This window comes from Danio rerio, chromosome 4 (genome assembly GCF_052040795.2).
Source record: "Danio rerio strain M-AB ecotype USA chromosome 4, GRCz13ab, whole genome shotgun sequence".
Classification (NCBI taxonomy): domain Eukaryota; kingdom Metazoa; phylum Chordata; class Actinopteri; order Cypriniformes; family Danionidae; genus Danio; species Danio rerio.
The window spans coordinates 59,485,188-59,504,777 of record NC_141024.2 but is presented as its reverse complement, the minus strand read 5'-3'; the positions used below and the strand labels follow the sequence as shown (position 1 = coordinate 59,504,777).

General features: G+C 40.1%; 1 protein-coding gene and 46 non-coding genes across 47 annotated transcripts in view; 1 reads left to right on the top strand and 46 right to left on the bottom strand.

Annotated features, from left to right (window-relative positions):
* Positions 1 to 19,590, top strand: part of LOC110439541 (NACHT, LRR and PYD domains-containing protein 3-like) — a 601,035-nt gene that overhangs the window by 107,126 nt on the left and 474,319 nt on the right. The gene's annotated exons all lie outside the window — the stretch shown is intronic.
* On the bottom strand, positions 43 to 161 carry LOC137494174 (5S ribosomal RNA). The gene has a single exon (XR_015487465.1). It is a non-coding gene; the product is annotated as a 5S ribosomal RNA (ribosomal RNA).
* LOC137494173 (5S ribosomal RNA) lies at positions 220 to 338 on the bottom strand. Its single transcript, XR_015487464.1, has one exon. It is a non-coding gene; the product is annotated as a 5S ribosomal RNA (ribosomal RNA).
* Positions 397 to 515, bottom strand: LOC137489504 (5S ribosomal RNA). The gene has a single exon (XR_015487569.1). It is a non-coding gene; the product is annotated as a 5S ribosomal RNA (ribosomal RNA).
* Positions 574 to 692, bottom strand: LOC137489503 (5S ribosomal RNA). The gene has a single exon (XR_015488570.2). It is a non-coding gene; the product is annotated as a 5S ribosomal RNA (ribosomal RNA).
* LOC141382852 (5S ribosomal RNA) lies at positions 751 to 869 on the bottom strand. The gene has a single exon (XR_015487568.1). It is a non-coding gene; the product is annotated as a 5S ribosomal RNA (ribosomal RNA).
* Positions 928 to 1,046, bottom strand: LOC141382851 (5S ribosomal RNA). Its single transcript, XR_015487567.1, has one exon. It is a non-coding gene; the product is annotated as a 5S ribosomal RNA (ribosomal RNA).
* LOC141383060 (5S ribosomal RNA) lies at positions 1,105 to 1,223 on the bottom strand. The gene has a single exon (XR_015488047.2). It is a non-coding gene; the product is annotated as a 5S ribosomal RNA (ribosomal RNA).
* Positions 1,282 to 1,400, bottom strand: LOC141383457 (5S ribosomal RNA). The gene has a single exon (XR_015488837.2). It is a non-coding gene; the product is annotated as a 5S ribosomal RNA (ribosomal RNA).
* Positions 1,459 to 1,577, bottom strand: LOC141382850 (5S ribosomal RNA). Its single transcript, XR_015487566.1, has one exon. It is a non-coding gene; the product is annotated as a 5S ribosomal RNA (ribosomal RNA).
* On the bottom strand, positions 1,636 to 1,754 carry LOC141383059 (5S ribosomal RNA). The gene has a single exon (XR_015488046.2). It is a non-coding gene; the product is annotated as a 5S ribosomal RNA (ribosomal RNA).
* LOC141383058 (5S ribosomal RNA) lies at positions 1,813 to 1,931 on the bottom strand. The gene has a single exon (XR_015488045.2). It is a non-coding gene; the product is annotated as a 5S ribosomal RNA (ribosomal RNA).
* On the bottom strand, positions 1,990 to 2,108 carry LOC141383383 (5S ribosomal RNA). Its single transcript, XR_015488632.2, has one exon. It is a non-coding gene; the product is annotated as a 5S ribosomal RNA (ribosomal RNA).
* Positions 7,881 to 7,999, bottom strand: LOC137492777 (5S ribosomal RNA). Its single transcript, XR_015487565.1, has one exon. It is a non-coding gene; the product is annotated as a 5S ribosomal RNA (ribosomal RNA).
* LOC137494061 (5S ribosomal RNA) lies at positions 8,058 to 8,176 on the bottom strand. The gene has a single exon (XR_015488043.2). It is a non-coding gene; the product is annotated as a 5S ribosomal RNA (ribosomal RNA).
* On the bottom strand, positions 8,235 to 8,353 carry LOC137495165 (5S ribosomal RNA). Its single transcript, XR_015487563.1, has one exon. It is a non-coding gene; the product is annotated as a 5S ribosomal RNA (ribosomal RNA).
* LOC137492778 (5S ribosomal RNA) lies at positions 8,412 to 8,530 on the bottom strand. The gene has a single exon (XR_015488674.2). It is a non-coding gene; the product is annotated as a 5S ribosomal RNA (ribosomal RNA).
* On the bottom strand, positions 8,589 to 8,707 carry LOC137494062 (5S ribosomal RNA). Its single transcript, XR_015488042.2, has one exon. It is a non-coding gene; the product is annotated as a 5S ribosomal RNA (ribosomal RNA).
* On the bottom strand, positions 8,766 to 8,884 carry LOC137495166 (5S ribosomal RNA). Its single transcript, XR_015489246.2, has one exon. It is a non-coding gene; the product is annotated as a 5S ribosomal RNA (ribosomal RNA).
* On the bottom strand, positions 8,943 to 9,061 carry LOC137492779 (5S ribosomal RNA). Its single transcript, XR_015488009.2, has one exon. It is a non-coding gene; the product is annotated as a 5S ribosomal RNA (ribosomal RNA).
* LOC137494064 (5S ribosomal RNA) lies at positions 9,120 to 9,238 on the bottom strand. The gene has a single exon (XR_015487562.1). It is a non-coding gene; the product is annotated as a 5S ribosomal RNA (ribosomal RNA).
* On the bottom strand, positions 9,297 to 9,415 carry LOC137495167 (5S ribosomal RNA). The gene has a single exon (XR_015488656.2). It is a non-coding gene; the product is annotated as a 5S ribosomal RNA (ribosomal RNA).
* Positions 9,474 to 9,592, bottom strand: LOC137492780 (5S ribosomal RNA). The gene has a single exon (XR_015489053.2). It is a non-coding gene; the product is annotated as a 5S ribosomal RNA (ribosomal RNA).
* On the bottom strand, positions 9,651 to 9,769 carry LOC137494065 (5S ribosomal RNA). The gene has a single exon (XR_015487561.1). It is a non-coding gene; the product is annotated as a 5S ribosomal RNA (ribosomal RNA).
* Positions 9,828 to 9,946, bottom strand: LOC137495168 (5S ribosomal RNA). The gene has a single exon (XR_015487560.1). It is a non-coding gene; the product is annotated as a 5S ribosomal RNA (ribosomal RNA).
* On the bottom strand, positions 10,005 to 10,123 carry LOC137492781 (5S ribosomal RNA). Its single transcript, XR_015487558.1, has one exon. It is a non-coding gene; the product is annotated as a 5S ribosomal RNA (ribosomal RNA).
* Positions 10,182 to 10,300, bottom strand: LOC137494066 (5S ribosomal RNA). The gene has a single exon (XR_015487557.1). It is a non-coding gene; the product is annotated as a 5S ribosomal RNA (ribosomal RNA).
* On the bottom strand, positions 10,359 to 10,477 carry LOC137493922 (5S ribosomal RNA). Its single transcript, XR_015488567.2, has one exon. It is a non-coding gene; the product is annotated as a 5S ribosomal RNA (ribosomal RNA).
* Positions 10,536 to 10,654, bottom strand: LOC137492782 (5S ribosomal RNA). The gene has a single exon (XR_015487556.1). It is a non-coding gene; the product is annotated as a 5S ribosomal RNA (ribosomal RNA).
* LOC137494067 (5S ribosomal RNA) lies at positions 10,713 to 10,831 on the bottom strand. Its single transcript, XR_015487555.1, has one exon. It is a non-coding gene; the product is annotated as a 5S ribosomal RNA (ribosomal RNA).
* On the bottom strand, positions 10,890 to 11,008 carry LOC137492784 (5S ribosomal RNA). Its single transcript, XR_015488577.2, has one exon. It is a non-coding gene; the product is annotated as a 5S ribosomal RNA (ribosomal RNA).
* On the bottom strand, positions 11,067 to 11,185 carry LOC137495171 (5S ribosomal RNA). The gene has a single exon (XR_015488836.2). It is a non-coding gene; the product is annotated as a 5S ribosomal RNA (ribosomal RNA).
* LOC137492785 (5S ribosomal RNA) lies at positions 11,244 to 11,362 on the bottom strand. The gene has a single exon (XR_015487554.1). It is a non-coding gene; the product is annotated as a 5S ribosomal RNA (ribosomal RNA).
* On the bottom strand, positions 11,421 to 11,539 carry LOC137492786 (5S ribosomal RNA). The gene has a single exon (XR_015488041.2). It is a non-coding gene; the product is annotated as a 5S ribosomal RNA (ribosomal RNA).
* LOC137495172 (5S ribosomal RNA) lies at positions 11,598 to 11,716 on the bottom strand. The gene has a single exon (XR_015488550.2). It is a non-coding gene; the product is annotated as a 5S ribosomal RNA (ribosomal RNA).
* Positions 11,775 to 11,893, bottom strand: LOC137495173 (5S ribosomal RNA). The gene has a single exon (XR_015488631.2). It is a non-coding gene; the product is annotated as a 5S ribosomal RNA (ribosomal RNA).
* On the bottom strand, positions 17,667 to 17,785 carry LOC141382849 (5S ribosomal RNA). The gene has a single exon (XR_015487553.1). It is a non-coding gene; the product is annotated as a 5S ribosomal RNA (ribosomal RNA).
* Positions 17,844 to 17,962, bottom strand: LOC141383117 (5S ribosomal RNA). The gene has a single exon (XR_015488152.1). It is a non-coding gene; the product is annotated as a 5S ribosomal RNA (ribosomal RNA).
* On the bottom strand, positions 18,021 to 18,139 carry LOC141382848 (5S ribosomal RNA). The gene has a single exon (XR_015487551.1). It is a non-coding gene; the product is annotated as a 5S ribosomal RNA (ribosomal RNA).
* Positions 18,198 to 18,316, bottom strand: LOC141383509 (5S ribosomal RNA). The gene has a single exon (XR_015488754.1). It is a non-coding gene; the product is annotated as a 5S ribosomal RNA (ribosomal RNA).
* On the bottom strand, positions 18,375 to 18,493 carry LOC141383116 (5S ribosomal RNA). Its single transcript, XR_015488151.1, has one exon. It is a non-coding gene; the product is annotated as a 5S ribosomal RNA (ribosomal RNA).
* LOC141383115 (5S ribosomal RNA) lies at positions 18,552 to 18,670 on the bottom strand. The gene has a single exon (XR_015488149.1). It is a non-coding gene; the product is annotated as a 5S ribosomal RNA (ribosomal RNA).
* LOC141382847 (5S ribosomal RNA) lies at positions 18,729 to 18,847 on the bottom strand. Its single transcript, XR_015487550.1, has one exon. It is a non-coding gene; the product is annotated as a 5S ribosomal RNA (ribosomal RNA).
* Positions 18,906 to 19,024, bottom strand: LOC141382846 (5S ribosomal RNA). The gene has a single exon (XR_015487549.1). It is a non-coding gene; the product is annotated as a 5S ribosomal RNA (ribosomal RNA).
* On the bottom strand, positions 19,083 to 19,201 carry LOC137494069 (5S ribosomal RNA). Its single transcript, XR_015489078.1, has one exon. It is a non-coding gene; the product is annotated as a 5S ribosomal RNA (ribosomal RNA).
* LOC141383326 (5S ribosomal RNA) lies at positions 19,260 to 19,378 on the bottom strand. The gene has a single exon (XR_015488262.1). It is a non-coding gene; the product is annotated as a 5S ribosomal RNA (ribosomal RNA).
* On the bottom strand, positions 19,437 to 19,555 carry LOC141383399 (5S ribosomal RNA). Its single transcript, XR_015488622.1, has one exon. It is a non-coding gene; the product is annotated as a 5S ribosomal RNA (ribosomal RNA).

Sequence of the window (19,590 nt, the reverse complement as noted above, 5' to 3'; positions counted from 1 at the left end):
CGTTGGCTATTTAAATCAGCTGCCAAATGAAGCACTTCGAAAAGCTTACAGCACCTGGTATTCCCAGGCGGTCTCCCATCCAAGTACTAACCAGGCCCGACCCTGCTTTACTTCCGAGTTCAGATGAGATCGGGCATTTCCAGGGTGGTATGGCCGTAAGCGAAAGAGGATGTCAAGCGTTGGCTATTTAAATCAGCTGCCAAATGAAGCACTTCGAAAAGCTTACAGCACCTGGTATTCCCAGGCGGTCTCCCATCCAAGTACTAACCAGGCCCGACCCTGCTTTACTTCCGAGTTCAGATGAGATCGGGCATTTCCAGGGTGGTATGGCCGTAAGCGAAAGAGGATGTCAAGCGTTGGCTATTTAAATCAGCTGCCAAATGAAGCACTTCGAAAAGCTTACAGCACCTGGTATTCCCAGGCGGTCTCCCATCCAAGTACTAACCAGGCCCGACCCTGCTTTACTTCCGAGTTCAGATGAGATCGGGCATTTCCAGGGTGGTATGGCCGTAAGCGAAAGAGGATGTCAAGCGTTGGCTATTTAAATCAGCTGCCAAATGAAGCACTTCGAAAAGCTTACAGCACCTGGTATTCCCAGGCGGTCTCCCATCCAAGTACTAACCAGGCCCGACCCTGCTTTACTTCCGAGTTCAGATGAGATCGGGCATTTCCAGGGTGGTATGGCCGTAAGTGAAAGAGGATGTCAAGCGTTGGCTATTTAAATCAGCTGCCAAATGAAGCACTTCGAAAAGCTTACAGCACCTGGTATTCCCAGGCGGTCTCCCATCCAAGTACTAACCAGGCCCGACCCTGCTTTACTTCCGAGTTCAGATGAGATCGGGCATTTCCAGGGTGGTATGGCCGTAAGCGAAAGAGGATGTCAAGCGTTGGCTATTTAAATCAGCTGCCAAATGAAGCACTTCGAAAAGCTTACAGCACCTGGTATTCCCAGGCGGTCTCCCATCCAAGTACTAACCAGGCCCGACCCTGCTTTACTTCCGAGTTCAGATGAGATCGGGCATTTCCAGGGTGGTATGGCCGTAAGCGAAAGAGGATGTCAAGCGTTGGCTATTTAAATCAGCTGCCAAATGAAGCACTTCGAAAAGCTTACAGCACCTGGTATTCCCAGGCGGTCTCCCATCCAAGTACTAACCGGGCCCGACCCTGCTTTACTTCCGAGTTCAGATGAGATCGGGCATTTCCAGGGTGGTATGGCCGTAAGCGAAAGAGAATGTCAAGCGTTGGCTATTTAAATCAGCTGCCAAATGAAGCACTTCGAAAAGCTTACAGCACCTGGTATTCCCAGGCGGTCTCCCATCCAAGTACTAACCAGGCCCGACCCTGCTTTACTTCCGAGTTTAGATGAGATCGGGCATTTCCAGGGTGGTATGGCCGTAAGCGAAAGAGGATGTCAAGCGTTGGCTATTTAAATCAGCTGCCAAATGAAGCACTTCGAAAAGCTTACAGCACCTGGTATTCCCAGGCGGTCTCCCATCCAAGTACTAACCAGGCCCGACCCTGCTTTACTTCCGAGTTCAGATGAGATCGGGCATTTCCAGGGTGGTATGGCCGTAAGCGAAAGAGGATGTCAAGCGTTGGCTATTTAAATCAGCTGCCAAATGAAGCACTTCGAAAAGCTTACAGCACCTGGTATTCCCAGGCGGTCTCCCATCCAAGTACTAACCGGGCCCGACCCTGCTTTACTTCCGAGTTCAGATGAGATCGGGCATTTCCAGGGTGGTATGGCCGTAAGCGAAAGAGGATGTCAAGCGTTGGCTATTTAAATCAGCTGCCAAATGAAGCACTTCGAAAAGCTTACAGCACCTGGTATTCCCAGGCGGTCTCCCATCCAAGTACTAACCGGGCCCGACCCTGCTTTACTTCCGAGTTCAGATGAGATCGGGCATTTCCAGGGTGGTATGGCCGTAAGCGAAAGAGGATGTCAAGCGTTGGCTATTTAAATCAGCTGCCAAATGAAGCACTTCGAAAAGCTTACAGCACCTGGTATTCCCAGGCGGTCTCCCATCCAAGTACTAACCGGACCCGACCCTGCTTTACTTCCGAGTTCAGATGAGATCGGGCATTTCCAGGGTGGTATGGCCGTAAGCGAAAGAGGATGTCAAGCGTTGGCTATTTAAATCAGCTGCCAAATGAAGCACTTCGAAAAGCTTACAGCACCTGGTATTCCCAGGCGGTCTCCCATCCAAGTACTAACCAGGCCCGACCCTGCTTTACTTCCGAGTTCAGATGAGATCGGGCATTTCTTTTTTTTTTTTTTTTTTTTTTTTTTTTATTGAACCAATTTCGATTACATTCTTTTACAGTAAATCATAATAAAACAGACATTAAAAGATCATTTCATATTCAAAAACATTAAAAATGTGGTAGTTTCCAGTTCATTTCTTTAAAAACTTGACATGCCTTGTCCGTCAGAATTTTGTGCAGCTCACTCAAAATGTTCTCATTTTTATGATATACATACAGTTTTTCCACATATCTCTCCATTTTCCTCTTAAAAATTCCCCATACATCCATTACCATTTTCTCTTTTTTTGCCACAATTCTCCTTTCCCACATTGCATTTTTCATCAGCATTATACATAGGTTTACTATTTTCTTATTTTCATTGTTCTTATTCCATCCCAACATCACTACTCTGTTCCATTCTGTTTCATTTTCATCCCAGTCTCCAAGTAGTCCTTTAATTAAAACTTTACAATCTTTTAAAAAACCTTCCAATTCTTGACAATATAAAAACATGTGTAAAAAACCCTCTTCTTCTTTTTGACATACTTTACACATTCCACTTTGTTCCATCCCTATCTTGTTTAAAATGACATCAGAAAAGATTGCTTTGTGCCTTATTAAAAATTCTAGACATTCGACTTTTGTTTCCACATACCTTCCTTTCATGTTTCCCCATATTTCATTTGCTTTTACATTTTTGTATTTCTCTATCCAGTATTTGTTTGCTGTTGGTTCTTTAAAAACATTCTCTCTAAAAAAACAATAAATATTTTTCACAGTACATTCATTAAAATTGCCTATTTTTTCACCTGTTTTCACATACACTTCTTTTGTTTCTTTTTCTTTTTCAAAATTTTCTATGCTTCTTATCCATTCTTTTGGAATTGCCTGTTTAATTATGTCAAGATTTTTCTCAATTTCCTTTCTGTTGTATTCCTCTTTCGCCTCCTCCATTGTGTCTATAACATATTGTTCAGTTAAAAAGCCTTCTTTAAATTCATATAAAATGTCCCGCACTTTTAAAATCCCAACTTCTATCCATTTCTTATAGTATAAAACCTTCCCTTGACTTAAAATGTTATTGTTCAAGAAAAGAGGTTGGTTTAAAATGTTTTCCCTTCCATGTGGACTATATTCCACTTGTTTTAAAAAATTCCCCCACGCACTTAAAATTTCTCTATAAAATTCAGGTAAGTTTTCTGTCATCCAAGCTTTTGTTTTCATCCATAAAATCCCATCTCCCATGTTAAAATTACCACATTTGTTTAAAAAATATTTCATTGTTTTTTTCCACTCTGCTTTGTTTTCTTTTTCTAGATACTTTTTTATTCTTTTCACTCTTAAACTATTTTTTCTTTGTTCTACATCTATTAAACCCAGACCACCTTTGTCTATTTCCCCTACGACTGTATTAAAAGCAATCCTTGGTGGCTTACCTCCCCATAAAAAATCTGTAAAACATTTTTTCAACCTCTTTTCTATCCACATTGGCATTTCTAAAACATATAAAACATGCCACAATTTAGACTCCATTAAAACATTTAAAATTAAAACTTTTCCTTTTAATGTTAGTGTTCTTAGTTTCCAGTAATTTAACCTCCTTTCTATATCTGTTAAAAGACCTTCCCACATCTTATCTCTCGCTGTTCTGGCATCTTTCCCCATTAAAACCCCTAAAATCTTGATTTCTTCTACTTCTTTGAAATTGGTGCATTCTGCTAAATCTGTTTCCTTTCCAAACTTCATATAAACCGTTTTGTCTTCATTTACTTTACTCCCCGATCCTTTACAAAATTGTTGTACTATTTTCATGGCTTTTTTCACACTCTCTTTTCCTTTTACTATTAATGTAGTGTCATCTGCATATTGAAACATTTTTTTATTTACTTTATTTTCTTCAATCTCAATTCCTTTAATTTTTTCTTCTTCGTTGATAGCTAAGCCCAGGGGTTCTGCCACAAGTGAATATAAAAGTGCTGACAGAGGGCATCCTTGTCTTATCGATCTTGTTATTTTAAAACATTCTGTTAAAAAGCCATTACATTTTATTTTTGTTAAAATACCCTTATACAAAATCTTTATCCATTTTCTAAAAACTTCTCCAAAACCAAACTTTTTGAGTACTTTGAATAAAAACTGGTGTTCAACTCTATCAAAAGCTTTTTCAAAATCCAGACTTATTATATATCCTTCCTCTTTTTTCTCCTTCATATATTCTATGATGTCTTTTATGCTCATTGTTATGTCTGCTATGTCTCTTCCTTTTATCGCATAGGCCTGTGTTGTTTTAATTATTTTTGGCATCACTTCTTTTAATCTATTTGCTAAAATTTTTGTTAAAATCTTCAAATCTGTGTTTAACATTGTGATTGGTCTGTAATTTTTTAACAATGTCTTTTCTCCTTTTTTGTGTATTAATTTCATTAATCCCATTCCCATTCTTTCATTTAGCTCTTCTTTTTGCAGTATTTCCTTAAAAACGTCAGTTAAAATCGGAATTAAAATTTCTTTAAAACATACATAAAATTCACTATTTAAACCATCTATTCCTGGACTTTTCTTTTTGTTCAAGCTTTCTATTGCTTTTCTTATTTCTTCTTCCCCTATTTCTTGGTCGCATTCTTTTTTATCCTCTTCATCTATTTTTGTTTTTATCTGTTTTAATAATTTTGACATTTGTACTTCATCAACTCCCTGTGTTTTAAATAACTCCTCATAGTATTTTTTGATTTCTTTTAAAATTTCTTCATTTCCTTCTATGCTTTCTCCTTTTGCCCCTTGTATTATCTTGATTGTTTCTGCTTTTGCTTTTTGTCTTTCTAAATCAAAGAAGAACTTTGTGCATTTTTCTCCCTCTACTACATATTTTGCTTTGCTTCTTAGTCTAGCTCCTTCATATTTCTTTTCTTCTATTTCTTTCAGTTTTCCCTCCATTTCTTTTATTTTTTGAATGTCTTTTTCATTTTTTTCTAGTTCTATTTCTAAGTTTTCTTTGATTGTCTTTTCTTTGTGTCTTTTATTCTTTTGTATTATTCTACAGAATGTTAATGTAGATTTTTTAATCAGAAATTTGACATTTTCCCACCATAGTCTTTTGTCTTCATTATAGATCTGGTTTTCTTTTTCTTTTTCTATTATTTCTTTTACTTTTTTAACATAGTCTTCGTTTTTTAAAATTTCACTATTTAATGTCCATACCCCTGGGCCTCTTTGTATTTCTTCTGTATTAAAATTAAAAAATACAAATTTATGGTCACTTAAAACAGTTTCATCGTAGCTTATTTTTTCTATATAAATTTCTATATTTCTTGTGCATAACACATAGTCTATTCTCGATTGGTTTACAAAATTCCCTACTATTTGTCTTCTAGGAAACTCCTTTTTCTTCCCATTTCTTTCTCTCCAAATGTCTATCATTCCTTTTTCCTCTATTAGTGATTTTAGTTCTTTCCTTCCCGTGTCTGATTTAAAAACCATACCTTCTGTTATGTCCTGTCTGCTAAAAACAGTGTTAAAATCCCCACATACTATTATTTGTTTATAGTTTTTTAAAAACCTTCTTAATATGTTAAAAAAGCTTTTCTTTTCACTCTCTTCATTTGGTGCATGCACATTAACTAAAATAATATCTTTCCCTTCATATTTTATTTCTAAGATCATACATTTTCCTTGTTTGTCTTTATATATTACTTTACTCATTTGCAGTGCATTCTTCTTTATTAAAATTGCTACTCCTCTCCCAGCTTTCGTATCTCCATTACTATAATAAAAGTCCCCATCCCATTCTTTTTTATATATGTCCATCACCTCATTTTTCCAATTTGTTTCTTGTAAAATAATTATTTCTTCTCTTTTACATTTTTCCTTTACATTCTTAAATTTTCTTAAGTCCATTAAACCTCTTGCATTAAAAGACACGCAATTTAAAACCATTAAAAGAAGGAAAAAGGAAATAAAAACCGTCATCTTAGTCCTCTTCTTCTCCCAAACCTCTCAAAGAATCATATCTGTTGTGGCTTTTCAGTTGTCCTTTTTTCAAACCCTTTTTTCTTGCAGTTTCTAATTTTGATAAAACTTTTGCTGATCGTCTTGTTTGTCTTTTCTCAAGTTTGTCTTTTTCTACTTCCTCCTCATGTTTTCCAGTCTCTCTGTCCGTTCCTTTGCTTTGTTCTTTAAGATCCTCTTTTTCAATTACATCCAAAACGTTTTTGAAGCTAGAAGTTATGTCCATTGGTGTCCATGCTACCTCCTCTTCATGCTCTATTTGTTGACTGTCTGTTTCTGTTTCTTTTTCCTTTTCTTTTTTTGCATTCTCCTCCTTCAATGTTATTTCCTCTGTTGTAGTTTGTATTGTTTGTGTCGTTGTTTGTTCCTCTTCATTACTTTCCTTTTCACTGTTTCCTTCATGCATTTGCCCACTCACCTGGATCTCATCCTCCTCCTCCTCTTCCTCCATCCAACATTCACACTTACTTAAATAGTTCTGGCAGTCCGGGCACTTAATAGCATCGCAGTCTCTGGCAAAATGTCCCCTTTCCTCACATTTATGGCATTTAAAGTCTGGGCAATCTTTGACCATATGGTCAGGGCTCATGCACAGCCTACAAGTCTTAACCTGGTGGCTGTGCATCACCCTAAAATATTGCTGACCTTCTGCCGTTTCCAGTCTTGTGCTGTAAGGGAGAGATATCACTTCTCTGGGGAATCTCACTTTGAGATATCGAGTTCCATCTTCTATTTCTGTGCCCGGATATACCCTTCTTTTAATTTTTGTTATGGGAAATACTCCCCAGCCTTCTAATTTATCTAATATTAATTGATCATCCAGGTAAGCGGGCAAATGCATGAAGGAAACCACGTAGTCTCTATTTTGTAGCATTTTCACTTCACAGGTTTCTCCTTTTATTATTAGTCCATCCATCAGTTTATCGCATGTTTCTTCATTTTCTAAAGTTAGTTCATAATCTTTGTCCTGTCTCGGCCTTATCGCAAGAATTTTCCCAAGTCCACACTTTTCAGTTACTGCATTAATTATTTCCAAAACTCTCACCTCTTTAACTTTGTCCACATTTAGAATCACTGTTGCTTCCTTCATGTACTTTTTTCCACTTCTTTGTTGTTGCATCTCTTGTTGTTGGTTTTCTTGTCGTTCTTTGTTTACCATGTTTCTTTCTCCTTCCTGTCCAGTGTTGTTTTCCAATTGTCTTTCCCCTCGTAATCCAGTGCTGTTTTCTTTTTGTCTTTCTCCACTCCTTCCTGTGATGTTTTCCCCATGTGCTTCATCAAACAAATCTGTGCTGTTGCTTTGTGAGTCCATCATTTTCTCTCAAAAAAACTGTGCTAACCACCTTCCAGCCAGCACACGTGCTGCTGTCAGGTGGTTAAAAGACAAAAAAAAAAAAAAAAAAAAAAAAAAAAAAAAAAAAAAAAAAAGTCCACTATCACAAAAAAGACACTAAATAAACTCAAAATAACACAAAAAAAATGGAGAGCCTCTCTCTCCTGTCTGCAGCCTTACACTTCCTCGTTGCACTCTAGCTCCCTCTAGCGTGCTCAGGGTGGTATGGCCGTAAGCGAAAGAGGATGTCAAGCGTTGGCTATTTAAATCAGCTGCCAAATGAAGCACTTCGAAAAGCTTACAGCACCTGGTATTCCCAGGCGGTCTCCCATCCAAGTACTAACCAGGCCCGACCCTGCTTTACTTCCGAGTTCAGATGAGATCGGGCATTTCCAGGGTGGTATGGCCGTAAGCGAAAGAGGATGTCAAGCGTTGGCTATTTAAATCAGCTGCCAAATGAAGCACTTCGAAAAGCTTACAGCACCTGGTATTCCCAGGCGGTCTCCCATCCAAGTACTAACCGGGCCCGACCCTGCTTTACTTCCGAGTTCAGATGAGATCGGGCATTTCCAGGGTGGTATGGCCGTAAGCGAAAGAGGATGTCAAGCGTTGGCTATTTAAATCAGCTGCCAAATGAAGCACTTCGAAAAGCTTACAGCACCTGGTATTCCCAGGCGGTCTCCCATCCAAGTACTAACCAGGCCCGACCCTGCTTTACTTCCGAGTTCAGATGAGATCGGGCATTTCCAGGGTGGTATGGCCGTAAGCGAAAGAGGATGTCAAGCGTTGGCTATTTAAATCAGCTGCCAAATGAAGCACTTCGAAAAACTTACAGCACCTGGTATTCCCAGGCGGTCTCCCATCCAAGTACTAACCGGGCCCGACCCTGCTTTACTTCCGAGTTCAGATGAGATCGGGCATTTCCAGGGTGGTATGGCCGTAAGCAAAAGAGGATGTCAAGCGTTGGCTATTTAAATCAGCTGCCAAATGAAGCACTTCGAAAAGCTTACAGCACCTGGTATTCCCAGGCGGTCTCCCATCCAAGTACTAACCGGGCCCGACCCTGCTTTACTTCCGAGTTCAGATGAGATCGGGCATTTCCAGGGTGGTATGGCCGTAAGCGAAAGAGGATGTCAAGCGTTGGCTATTTAAATCAGCTGCCAAATGAAGCACTTCGAAAAGCTTACAGCACCTGGTATTCCCAGGCGGTCTCCCATCCAAGTACTAACCGGGCCCGACCCTGCTTTACTTCCGAGTTCAGATGAGATCGGGCATTTCCAGGGTGGTATGGCCGTAAGCGAAAGAGGATGTCAAGCGTTGGCTATTTAAATCAGCTGCCAAATGAAGCACTTCGAAAAGCTTACAGCACCTGGTATTCCCAGGCGGTCTCCCATCCAAGTACTAACCAGGCCCGACCCTGCTTTACTTCCGAGTTCAGATGAGATCGGGCATTTCCAGGGTGGTATGGCCGTAAGCGAAAGAGGATGTCAAGCGTTGGCTATTTAAATCAGCTGCCAAATGAAGCACTTCGAAAAGCTTACAGCACCTGGTATTCCCAGGCGGTCTCCCATCCAAGTACTAACCAGGCCCGACCCTGCTTTACTTCCGAGTTCAGATGAGATCGGGCATTTCCAGGGTGGTATGGCCGTAAGCGAAAGAGGATGTCAAGCGTTGGCTATATAAATCAGCTGCCAAATGAAGCACTTCGAAAAGCTTACAGCACCTGGTATTCCCAGGCGGTCTCCCATCCAAGTACTAACCAGGCCCGACCCTGCTTTACTTCCGAGTTCAGATGAGATCGGGCATTTCCAGGGTGGTATGGCCGTAACCGAAAGAGGATGTCAAGCGTTGGCTATTTAAATCAGCTGCCAAATGAAGCACTTCGAAAAGCTTACAGCACCTGGTATTCCCAGGCGGTCTCCCATCCAAGTACTAACCAGGCCCGACCCTGCTTTACTTCCGAGTTCAGATGAGATCGGGCATTTCCAGGGTGGTATGGCCATAAGCGAAAGAGAATGTCAAGCGTTGGCTATTTAAATCAGCTGCCAAATGAAGCACTTCGAAAAGCTTACAGCACCTGGTATTCCCAGGCGGTCTCCCATCCAAGTACTAACCAGGCCCGACCCTGCTTTACTTCCGAGTTCAGATGAGATCGGGCATTTCCAGGGTGGTATGGCCGTAAGCGAAAGAGGATGTCAAGCGTTGGCTATTTAAATCAGCTGCCAAATGAAGCACTTCGAAAAGCTTACAGCACCTGGTATTCCCAGGCGGTCTCCCATCCAAGTACTAACCAGGCCCGACCCTGCTTTACTTCCGAGTTCAGATGAGATCGGGCATTTCCAGGGTGGTATGGCCGTAAGCGAAAGAGGATGTCAAGCGTTGGCTATTTAAATCAGCTGCCAAATGAAGCACTTCGAAAAGCTTACAGCACCTGGTATTCCCAGGCGGTCTCCCATCCAAGTACTAACCAGGCCCGACCCTGCTTTACTTCCGAGTTCAGATGAGATCGGGCATTTCCAGGGTGGTATGGCCGTAAGCGAAAGAGGATGTCAAGCGTTGGCTATTTAAATCAGCTGCCAAATGAAGCACTTCGAAAAGCTTACAGCACCTGGTATTCCCAGGCGGTCTCCCATCCAAGTACTAACCAGGCCCGACCCTGCTTTACTTCCGAGTTCAGATGAGATCGGGCATTTCCAGGGTGGTATGGCCGTAAGCGAAAGAGGATGTCAAGCGTTGGCTATTTAAATCAGCTGCCAAATGAAGCACTTCGAAAAGCTTACAGCACCTGGTATTCCCAGGCGGTCTCCCATCCAAGTACTAACCAGGCCCGACCCTGCTTTACTTCCGAGTTCAGATGAGATCGGGCATTTCCAGGGTGGTATGGCCGTAAGTGAAAGAGGATGTCAAGCGTTGGCTATTTAAATCAGCTGCCAAATGAAGCACTTCGAAAAGCTTACAGCACCTGGTATTCCCAGGCGGTCTCCCATCCAAGTACTAACCAGGCCCGACCCTGCTTTACTTCCGAGTTCAGATGAGATCGGGCATTTCCAGGGTGGTATGGCCGTAAGCGAAAGAGGATGTCAAGCGTTGGCTATTTAAATCAGCTGCCAAATGAAGCACTTCGAAAAGCTTACAGCACCTGGTATTCCCAGGCGGTCTCCCATCCAAGTACTAACCAGGCCCGACCCTGCTTTACTTCCGAGTTCAGATGAGATCGGGCATTTCCAGGGTGGTATGGCCGTAAGCGAAAGAGGATGTCAAGCGTTGGCTATTTAAATCAGCTGCCAAATGAAGCACTTCGAAAAGCTTACAGCACCTGGTATTCCCAGGCGGTCTCCCATCCAAGTACTAACCGGGCCCGACCCTGCTTTACTTCCGAGTTCAGATGAGATCGGGCATTTCCAGGGTGGTATGGCCGTAAGCGAAAGAGAATGTCAAGCGTTGGCTATTTAAATCAGCTGCCAAATGAAGCACTTCGAAAAGCTTACAGCACCTGGTATTCCCAGGCGGTCTCCCATCCAAGTACTAACCAGGCCCGACCCTGCTTTACTTCCGAGTTTAGATGAGATCGGGCATTTCCAGGGTGGTATGGCCGTAAGCGAAAGAGGATGTCAAGCGTTGGCTATTTAAATCAGCTGCCAAATGAAGCACTTCGAAAAGCTTACAGCACCTGGTATTCCCAGGCGGTCTCCCATCCAAGTACTAACCAGGCCCGACCCTGCTTTACTTCCGAGTTCAGATGAGATCGGGCATTTCCAGGGTGGTATGGCCGTAAGCGAAAGAGGATGTCAAGCGTTGGCTATTTAAATCAGCTGCCAAATGAAGCACTTCGAAAAGCTTACAGCACCTGGTATTCCCAGGCGGTCTCCCATCCAAGTACTAACCGGGCCCGACCCTGCTTTACTTCCGAGTTCAGATGAGATCGGGCATTTCCAGGGTGGTATGGCCGTAAGCGAAAGAGGATGTCAAGCGTTGGCTATTTAAATCAGCTGCCAAATGAAGCACTTCGAAAAGCTTACAGCACCTGGTATTCCCAGGCGGTCTCCCATCCAAGTACTAACCGGGCCCGACCCTGCTTTACTTCCGAGTTCAGATGAGATCGGGCATTTCCAGGGTGGTATGGCCGTAAGCGAAAGAGGATGTCAAGCGTTGGCTATTTAAATCAGCTGCCAAATGAAGCACTTCGAAAAGCTTACAGCACCTGGTATTCCCAGGCGGTCTCCCATCCAAGTACTAACCGGACCCGACCCTGCTTTACTTCCGAGTTCAGATGAGATCGGGCATTTCCAGGGTGGTATGGCCGTAAGCGAAAGAGGATGTCAAGCGTTGGCTATTTAAATCAGCTGCCAAATGAAGCACTTCGAAAAGCTTACAGCACCTGGTATTCCCAGGCGGTCTCCCATCCAAGTACTAACCAGGCCCGACCCTGCTTTACTTCCGAGTTCAGATGAGATCGGGCATTTCTTTTTTTTTTTTTTTTTTTTTTTTTTTTATTGAACCAATTTCGATTACATTCTTTTACAGTAAATCATAATAAAACAGACATTAAAAGATCATTTCATATTCAAAAACATTAAAAATGTGGTAGTTTCCAGTTCATTTCTTTAAAAACTTGACATGCCTTGTCCGTCAGAATTTTGTGCAGCTCACTCAAAATGTTCTCATTTTTATGATATACATACAGTTTTTCCACATATCTCTCCATTTTCCTCTTAAAAATTCCCCATACATCCATTACCATTTTCTCTTTTTTTGCCACAATTCTCCTTTCCCACATTGCATTTTTCATCAGCATTATACATAGGTTTACTATTTTCTTATTTTCATTGTTCTTATTCCATCCCAACATCACTACTCTGTTCCATTCTGTTTCATTTTCATCCCAGTCTCCAAGTAGTCCTTTAATTAAAACTTTACAATCTTTTAAAAAACCTTCCAATTCTTGACAATATAAAAACATGTGTAAAAAACCCTCTTCTTCTTTTTGACATACTTTACACATTCCACTTTGTTCCATCCCTATCTTGTTTAAAATGACATCAGAAAAGATTGCTTTGTGCCTTATTAAAAATTCTAGACATTCGACTTTTGTTTCCACATACCTTCCTTTCATGTTTCCCCATATTTCATTTGCTTTTACATTTTTGTATTTCTCTATCCAGTATTTGTTTGCTGTTGGTTCTTTAAAAACATTCTCTCTAAAAAAACAATAAATATTTTTCACAGTACATTCATTAAAATTGCCTATTTTTTCACCTGTTTTCACATACACTTCTTTTGTTTCTTTTTCTTTTTCAAAATTTTCTATGCTTCTTATCCATTCTTTTGGAATTGCCTGTTTAATTATGTCAAGATTTTTCTCAATTTCCTTTCTGTTGTATTCCTCTTTCGCCTCCTCCATTGTGTCTATAACATATTGTTCAGTTAAAAAGCCTTCTTTAAATTCATATAAAATGTCCCGCACTTTTAAAATCCCAACTTCTATCCATTTCTTATAGTATAAAACCTTCCCTTGACTTAAAATGTTATTGTTCAAGAAAAGAGGTTGGTTTAAAATGTTTTCCCTTCCATGTGGACTATATTCCACTTGTTTTAAAAAATTCCCCCACGCACTTAAAATTTCTCTATAAAATTCAGGTAAGTTTTCTGTCATCCAAGCTTTTGTTTTCATCCATAAAATCCCATCTCCCATGTTAAAATTACCACATTTGTTTAAAAAATATTTCATTGTTTTTTTCCACTCTGCTTTGTTTTCTTTTTCTAGATACTTTTTTATTCTTTTCACTCTTAAACTATTTTTTCTTTGTTCTACATCTATTAAACCCAGACCACCTTTGTCTATTTCCCCTACGACTGTATTAAAAGCAATCCTTGGTGGCTTACCTCCCCATAAAAAATCTGTAAAACATTTTTTCAACCTCTTTTCTATCCACATTGGCATTTCTAAAACATATAAAACATGCCACAATTTAGACTCCATTAAAACATTTAAAATTAAAACTTTTCCTTTTAATGTTAGTGTTCTTAGTTTCCAGTAATTTAACCTCCTTTCTATATCTGTTAAAAGACCTTCCCACATCTTATCTCTCGCTGTTCTGGCATCTTTCCCCATTAAAACCCCTAAAATCTTGATTTCTTCTACTTCTTTGAAATTGGTGCATTCTGCTAAATCTGTTTCCTTTCCAAACTTCATATAAACCGTTTTGTCTTCATTTACTTTACTCCCCGATCCTTTACAAAATTGTTGTACTATTTTCATGGCTTTTTTCACACTCTCTTTTCCTTTTACTATTAATGTAGTGTCATCTGCATATTGAAACATTTTTTTATTTACTTTATTTTCTTCAATCTCAATTCCTTTAATTTTTTCTTCTTCGTTGATAGCTAAGCCCAGGGGTTCTGCCACAAGTGAATATAAAAGTGCTGACAGAGGGCATCCTTGTCTTATCGATCTTGTTATTTTAAAACATTCTGTTAAAAAGCCATTACATTTTATTTTTGTTAAAATACCCTTATACAAAATCTTTATCCATTTTCTAAAAACTTCTCCAAAACCAAACTTTTTGAGTACTTTGAATAAAAACTGGTGTTCAACTCTATCAAAAGCTTTTTCAAAATCCAGACTTATTATATATCCTTCCTCTTTTTTCTCCTTCATATATTCTATGATGTCTTTTATGCTCATTGTTATGTCTGCTATGTCTCTTCCTTTTATCGCATAGGCCTGTGTTGTTTTAATTATTTTTGGCATCACTTCTTTTAATCTATTTGCTAAAATTTTTGTTAAAATCTTCAAATCTGTGTTTAACATTGTGATTGGTCTGTAATTTTTTAACAATGTCTTTTCTCCTTTTTTGTGTATTAATTTCATTAATCCCATTCCCATTCTTTCATTTAGCTCTTCTTTTTGCAGTATTTCCTTAAAAACGTCAGTTAAAATCGGAATTAAAATTTCTTTAAAACATACATAAAATTCACTATTTAAACCATCTATTCCTGGACTTTTCTTTTTGTTCAAGCTTTCTATTGCTTTTCTTATTTCTTCTTCCCCTATTTCTTGGTCGCATTCTTTTTTATCCTCTTCATCTATTTTTGTTTTTATCTGTTTTAATAATTTTGACATTTGTACTTCATCAACTCCCTGTGTTTTAAATAACTCCTCATAGTATTTTTTGATTTCTTTTAAAATTTCTTCATTTCCTTCTATGCTTTCTCCTTTTGCCCCTTGTATTATCTTGATTGTTTCTGCTTTTGCTTTTTGTCTTTCTAAATCAAAGAAGAACTTTGTGCATTTTTCTCCCTCTACTACATATTTTGCTTTGCTTCTTAGTCTAGCTCCTTCATATTTCTTTTCTTCTATTTCTTTCAGTTTTCCCTCCATTTCTTTTATTTTTTGAATGTCTTTTTCATTTTTTTCTAGTTCTATTTCTAAGTTTTCTTTGATTGTCTTTTCTTTGTGTCTTTTATTCTTTTGTATTATTCTACAGAATGTTAATGTAGATTTTTTAATCAGAAATTTGACATTTTCCCACCATAGTCTTTTGTCTTCATTATAGATCTGGTTTTCTTTTTCTTTTTCTATTATTTCTTTTACTTTTTTAACATAGTCTTCGTTTTTTAAAATTTCACTATTTAATGTCCATACCCCTGGGCCTCTTTGTATTTCTTCTGTATTAAAATTAAAAAATACAAATTTATGGTCACTTAAAACAGTTTCATCGTAGCTTATTTTTTCTATATAAATTTCTATATTTCTTGTGCATAACACATAGTCTATTCTCGATTGGTTTACAAAATTCCCTACTATTTGTCTTCTAGGAAACTCCTTTTTCTTCCCATTTCTTTCTCTCCAAATGTCTATCATTCCTTTTTCCTCTATTAGTGATTTTAGTTCTTTCCTTCCCGTGTCTGATTTAAAAACCATACCTTCTGTTATGTCCTGTCTGCTAAAAACAGTGTTAAAATCCCCACATACTATTATTTGTTTATAGTTTTTTAAAAACCTTCTTAATATGTTAAAAAAGCTTTTCTTTTCACTCTCTTCATTTGGTGCATGCACATTAACTAAAATAATATCTTTCCCTTCATATTTTATTTCTAAGATCATACATTTTCCTTGTTTGTCTTTATATATTACTTTACTCATTTGCAGTGCATTCTTCTTTATTAAAATTGCTACTCCTCTCCCAGCTTTCGTATCTCCATTACTATAATAAAAGTCCCCATCCCATTCTTTTTTATATATGTCCATCACCTCATTTTTCCAATTTGTTTCTTGTAAAATAATTATTTCTTCTCTTTTACATTTTTCCTTTACATTCTTAAATTTTCTTAAGTCCATTAAACCTCTTGCATTAAAAGACACGCAATTTAAAACCATTAAAAGAAGGAAAAAGGAAATAAAAACCGTCATCTTAGTCCTCTTCTTCTCCCAAACCTCTCAAAGAATCATATCTGTTGTGGCTTTTCAGTTGTCCTTTTTTCAAACCCTTTTTTCTTGCAGTTTCTAATTTTGATAAAACTTTTGCTGATCGTCTTGTTTGTCTTTTCTCAAGTTTGTCTTTTTCTACTTCCTCCTCATGTTTTCCAGTCTCTCTGTCCGTTCCTTTGCTTTGTTCTTTAAGATCCTCTTTTTCAATTACATCCAAAACGTTTTTGAAGCTAGAAGTTATGTCCATTGGTGTCCATGCTACCTCCTCTTCATGCTCTATTTGTTGACTGTCTGTTTCTGTTTCTTTTTCCTTTTCTTTTTTTGCATTCTCCTCCTTCAATGTTATTTCCTCTGTTGTAGTTTGTATTGTTTGTGTCGTTGTTTGTTCCTCTTCATTACTTTCCTTTTCACTGTTTCCTTCATGCATTTGCCCACTCACCTGGATCTCATCCTCCTCCTCCTCTTCCTCCATCCAACATTCACACTTACTTAAATAGTTCTGGCAGTCCGGGCACTTAATAGCATCGCAGTCTCTGGCAAAATGTCCCCTTTCCTCACATTTATGGCATTTAAAGTCTGGGCAATCTTTGACCATATGGTCAGGGCTCATGCACAGCCTACAAGTCTTAACCTGGTGGCTGTGCATCACCCTAAAATATTGCTGACCTTCTGCCGTTTCCAGTCTTGTGCTGTAAGGGAGAGATATCACTTCTCTGGGGAATCTCACTTTGAGATATCGAGTTCCATCTTCTATTTCTGTGCCCGGATATACCCTTCTTTTAATTTTTGTTATGGGAAATACTCCCCAGCCTTCTAATTTATCTAATATTAATTGATCATCCAGGTAAGCGGGCAAATGCATGAAGGAAACCACGTAGTCTCTATTTTGTAGCATTTTCACTTCACAGGTTTCTCCTTTTATTATTAGTCCATCCATCAGTTTATCGCATGTTTCTTCATTTTCTAAAGTTAGTTCATAATCTTTGTCCTGTCTCGGCCTTATCGCAAGAATTTTCCCAAGTCCACACTTTTCAGTTACTGCATTAATTATTTCCAAAACTCTCACCTCTTTAACTTTGTCCACATTTAGAATCACTGTTGCTTCCTTCATGTACTTTTTTCCACTTCTTTGTTGTTGCATCTCTTGTTGTTGGTTTTCTTGTCGTTCTTTGTTTACCATGTTTCTTTCTCCTTCCTGTCCAGTGTTGTTTTCCAATTGTCTTTCCCCTCGTAATCCAGTGCTGTTTTCTTTTTGTCTTTCTCCACTCCTTCCTGTGATGTTTTCCCCATGTGCTTCATCAAACAAATCTGTGCTGTTGCTTTGTGAGTCCATCATTTTCTCTCAAAAAAACTGTGCTAACCACCTTCCAGCCAGCACACGTGCTGCTGTCAGGTGGTTAAAAGACAAAAAAAAAAAAAAAAAAAAAAAAAAAAAAAAAAAAAAAAAAAAGTCCACTATCACAAAAAAGACACTAAATAAACTCAAAATAACACAAAAAAAATGGAGAGCCTCTCTCTCCTGTCTGCAGCCTTACACTTCCTCGTTGCACTCTAGCTCCCTCTAGCGTGCTCAGGGTGGTATGGCCGTAAGCGAAAGAGGATGTCAAGCGTTGGCTATTTAAATCAGCTGCCAAATGAAGCACTTCGAAAAGCTTACAGCACCTGGTATTCCCAGGCGGTCTCCCATCCAAGTACTAACCAGGCCCGACCCTGCTTTACTTCCGAGTTCAGATGAGATCGGGCATTTCCAGGGTGGTATGGCCGTAAGCGAAAGAGGATGTCAAGCGTTGGCTATTTAAATCAGCTGCCAAATGAAGCACTTCGAAAAGCTTACAGCACCTGGTATTCCCAGGCGGTCTCCCATCCAAGTACTAACCGGGCCCGACCCTGCTTTACTTCCGAGTTCAGATGAGATCGGGCATTTCCAGGGTGGTATGGCCGTAAGCGAAAGAGGATGTCAAGCGTTGGCTATTTAAATCAGCTGCCAAATGAAGCACTTCGAAAAGCTTACAGCACCTGGTATTCCCAGGCGGTCTCCCATCCAAGTACTAACCAGGCCCGACCCTGCTTTACTTCCGAGTTCAGATGAGATCGGGCATTTCCAGGGTGGTATGGCCGTAAGCGAAAGAGGATGTCAAGCGTTGGCTATTTAAATCAGCTGCCAAATGAAGCACTTCGAAAAACTTACAGCACCTGGTATTCCCAGGCGGTCTCCCATCCAAGTACTAACCGGGCCCGACCCTGCTTTACTTCCGAGTTCAGATGAGATCGGGCATTTCCAGGGTGGTATGGCCGTAAGCAAAAGAGGATGTCAAGCGTTGGCTATTTAAATCAGCTGCCAAATGAAGCACTTCGAAAAGCTTACAGCACCTGGTATTCCCAGGCGGTCTCCCATCCAAGTACTAACCGGGCCCGACCCTGCTTTACTTCCGAGTTCAGATGAGATCGGGCATTTCCAGGGTGGTATGGCCGTAAGCGAAAGAGGATGTCAAGCGTTGGCTATTTAAATCAGCTGCCAAATGAAGCACTTCGAAAAGCTTACAGCACCTGGTATTCCCAGGCGGTCTCCCATCCAAGTACTAACCGGGCCCGACCCTGCTTTACTTCCGAGTTCAGATGAGATCGGGCATTTCCAGGGTGGTATGGCCGTAAGCGAAAGAGGATGTCAAGCGTTGGCTATTTAAATCAGCTGCCAAATGAAGCACTTCGAAAAGCTTACAGCACCTGGTATTCCCAGGCGGTCTCCCATCCAAGTACTAACCAGGCCCGACCCTGCTTTACTTCCGAGTTCAGATGAGATCGGGCATTTCCAGGGTGGTATGGCCGTAAGCGAAAGAGGATGTCAAGCGTTGGCTATTTAAATCAGCTGCCAAATGAAGCACTTCGAAAAGCTTACAGCACCTGGTATTCCCAGGCGGTCTCCCATCCAAGTACTAACCAGGCCCGACCCTGCTTTACTTCCGAGTTCAGATGAGATCGGGCATTTCCAGGGTGGTATGGCCGTAAGCGAAAGAGGATGTCAAGCGTTGGCTATATAAATCAGCTGCCAAATGAAGCACTTCGAAAAGCTTACAGCACCTGGTATTCCCAGGCGGTCTCCCATCCAAGTACTAACCAGGCCCGACCCTGCTTTACTTCCGAGTTCAGATGAGATCGGGCATTTCCAGGGTGGTATGGCCGTAACCGAAAGAGGATGTCAAGCGTTGGCTATTTAAATCAGCTGCCAAATGAAGCACTTCGAAAAGCTTACAGCACCTGGTATTCCCAGGCGGTCTCCCATCCAAGTACTAACCAGGCCCGACCCTGCTTTACTTCCGAGTTCAGATGAGATCGGGCATTTCCAGGGTGGTATGGCCATAAGCGAAAGAGAATGTCAAGCGTTGGCTATTTAAATCAGCTGCCAAATGAAGCACTTCGAAAAGCTTACAGCACCTGGTATTCCCAGGCGGTCTCCCATCCAAGTACTAACCGGGCCCGACCCTGCTTTACTTCCGAGTTCAGATGAGATCGGGCATTTCCAGGGTGGTATGGCCATAAGCGAAAGAGAATGTCAAGCGTTGGCTATTTAAATCAG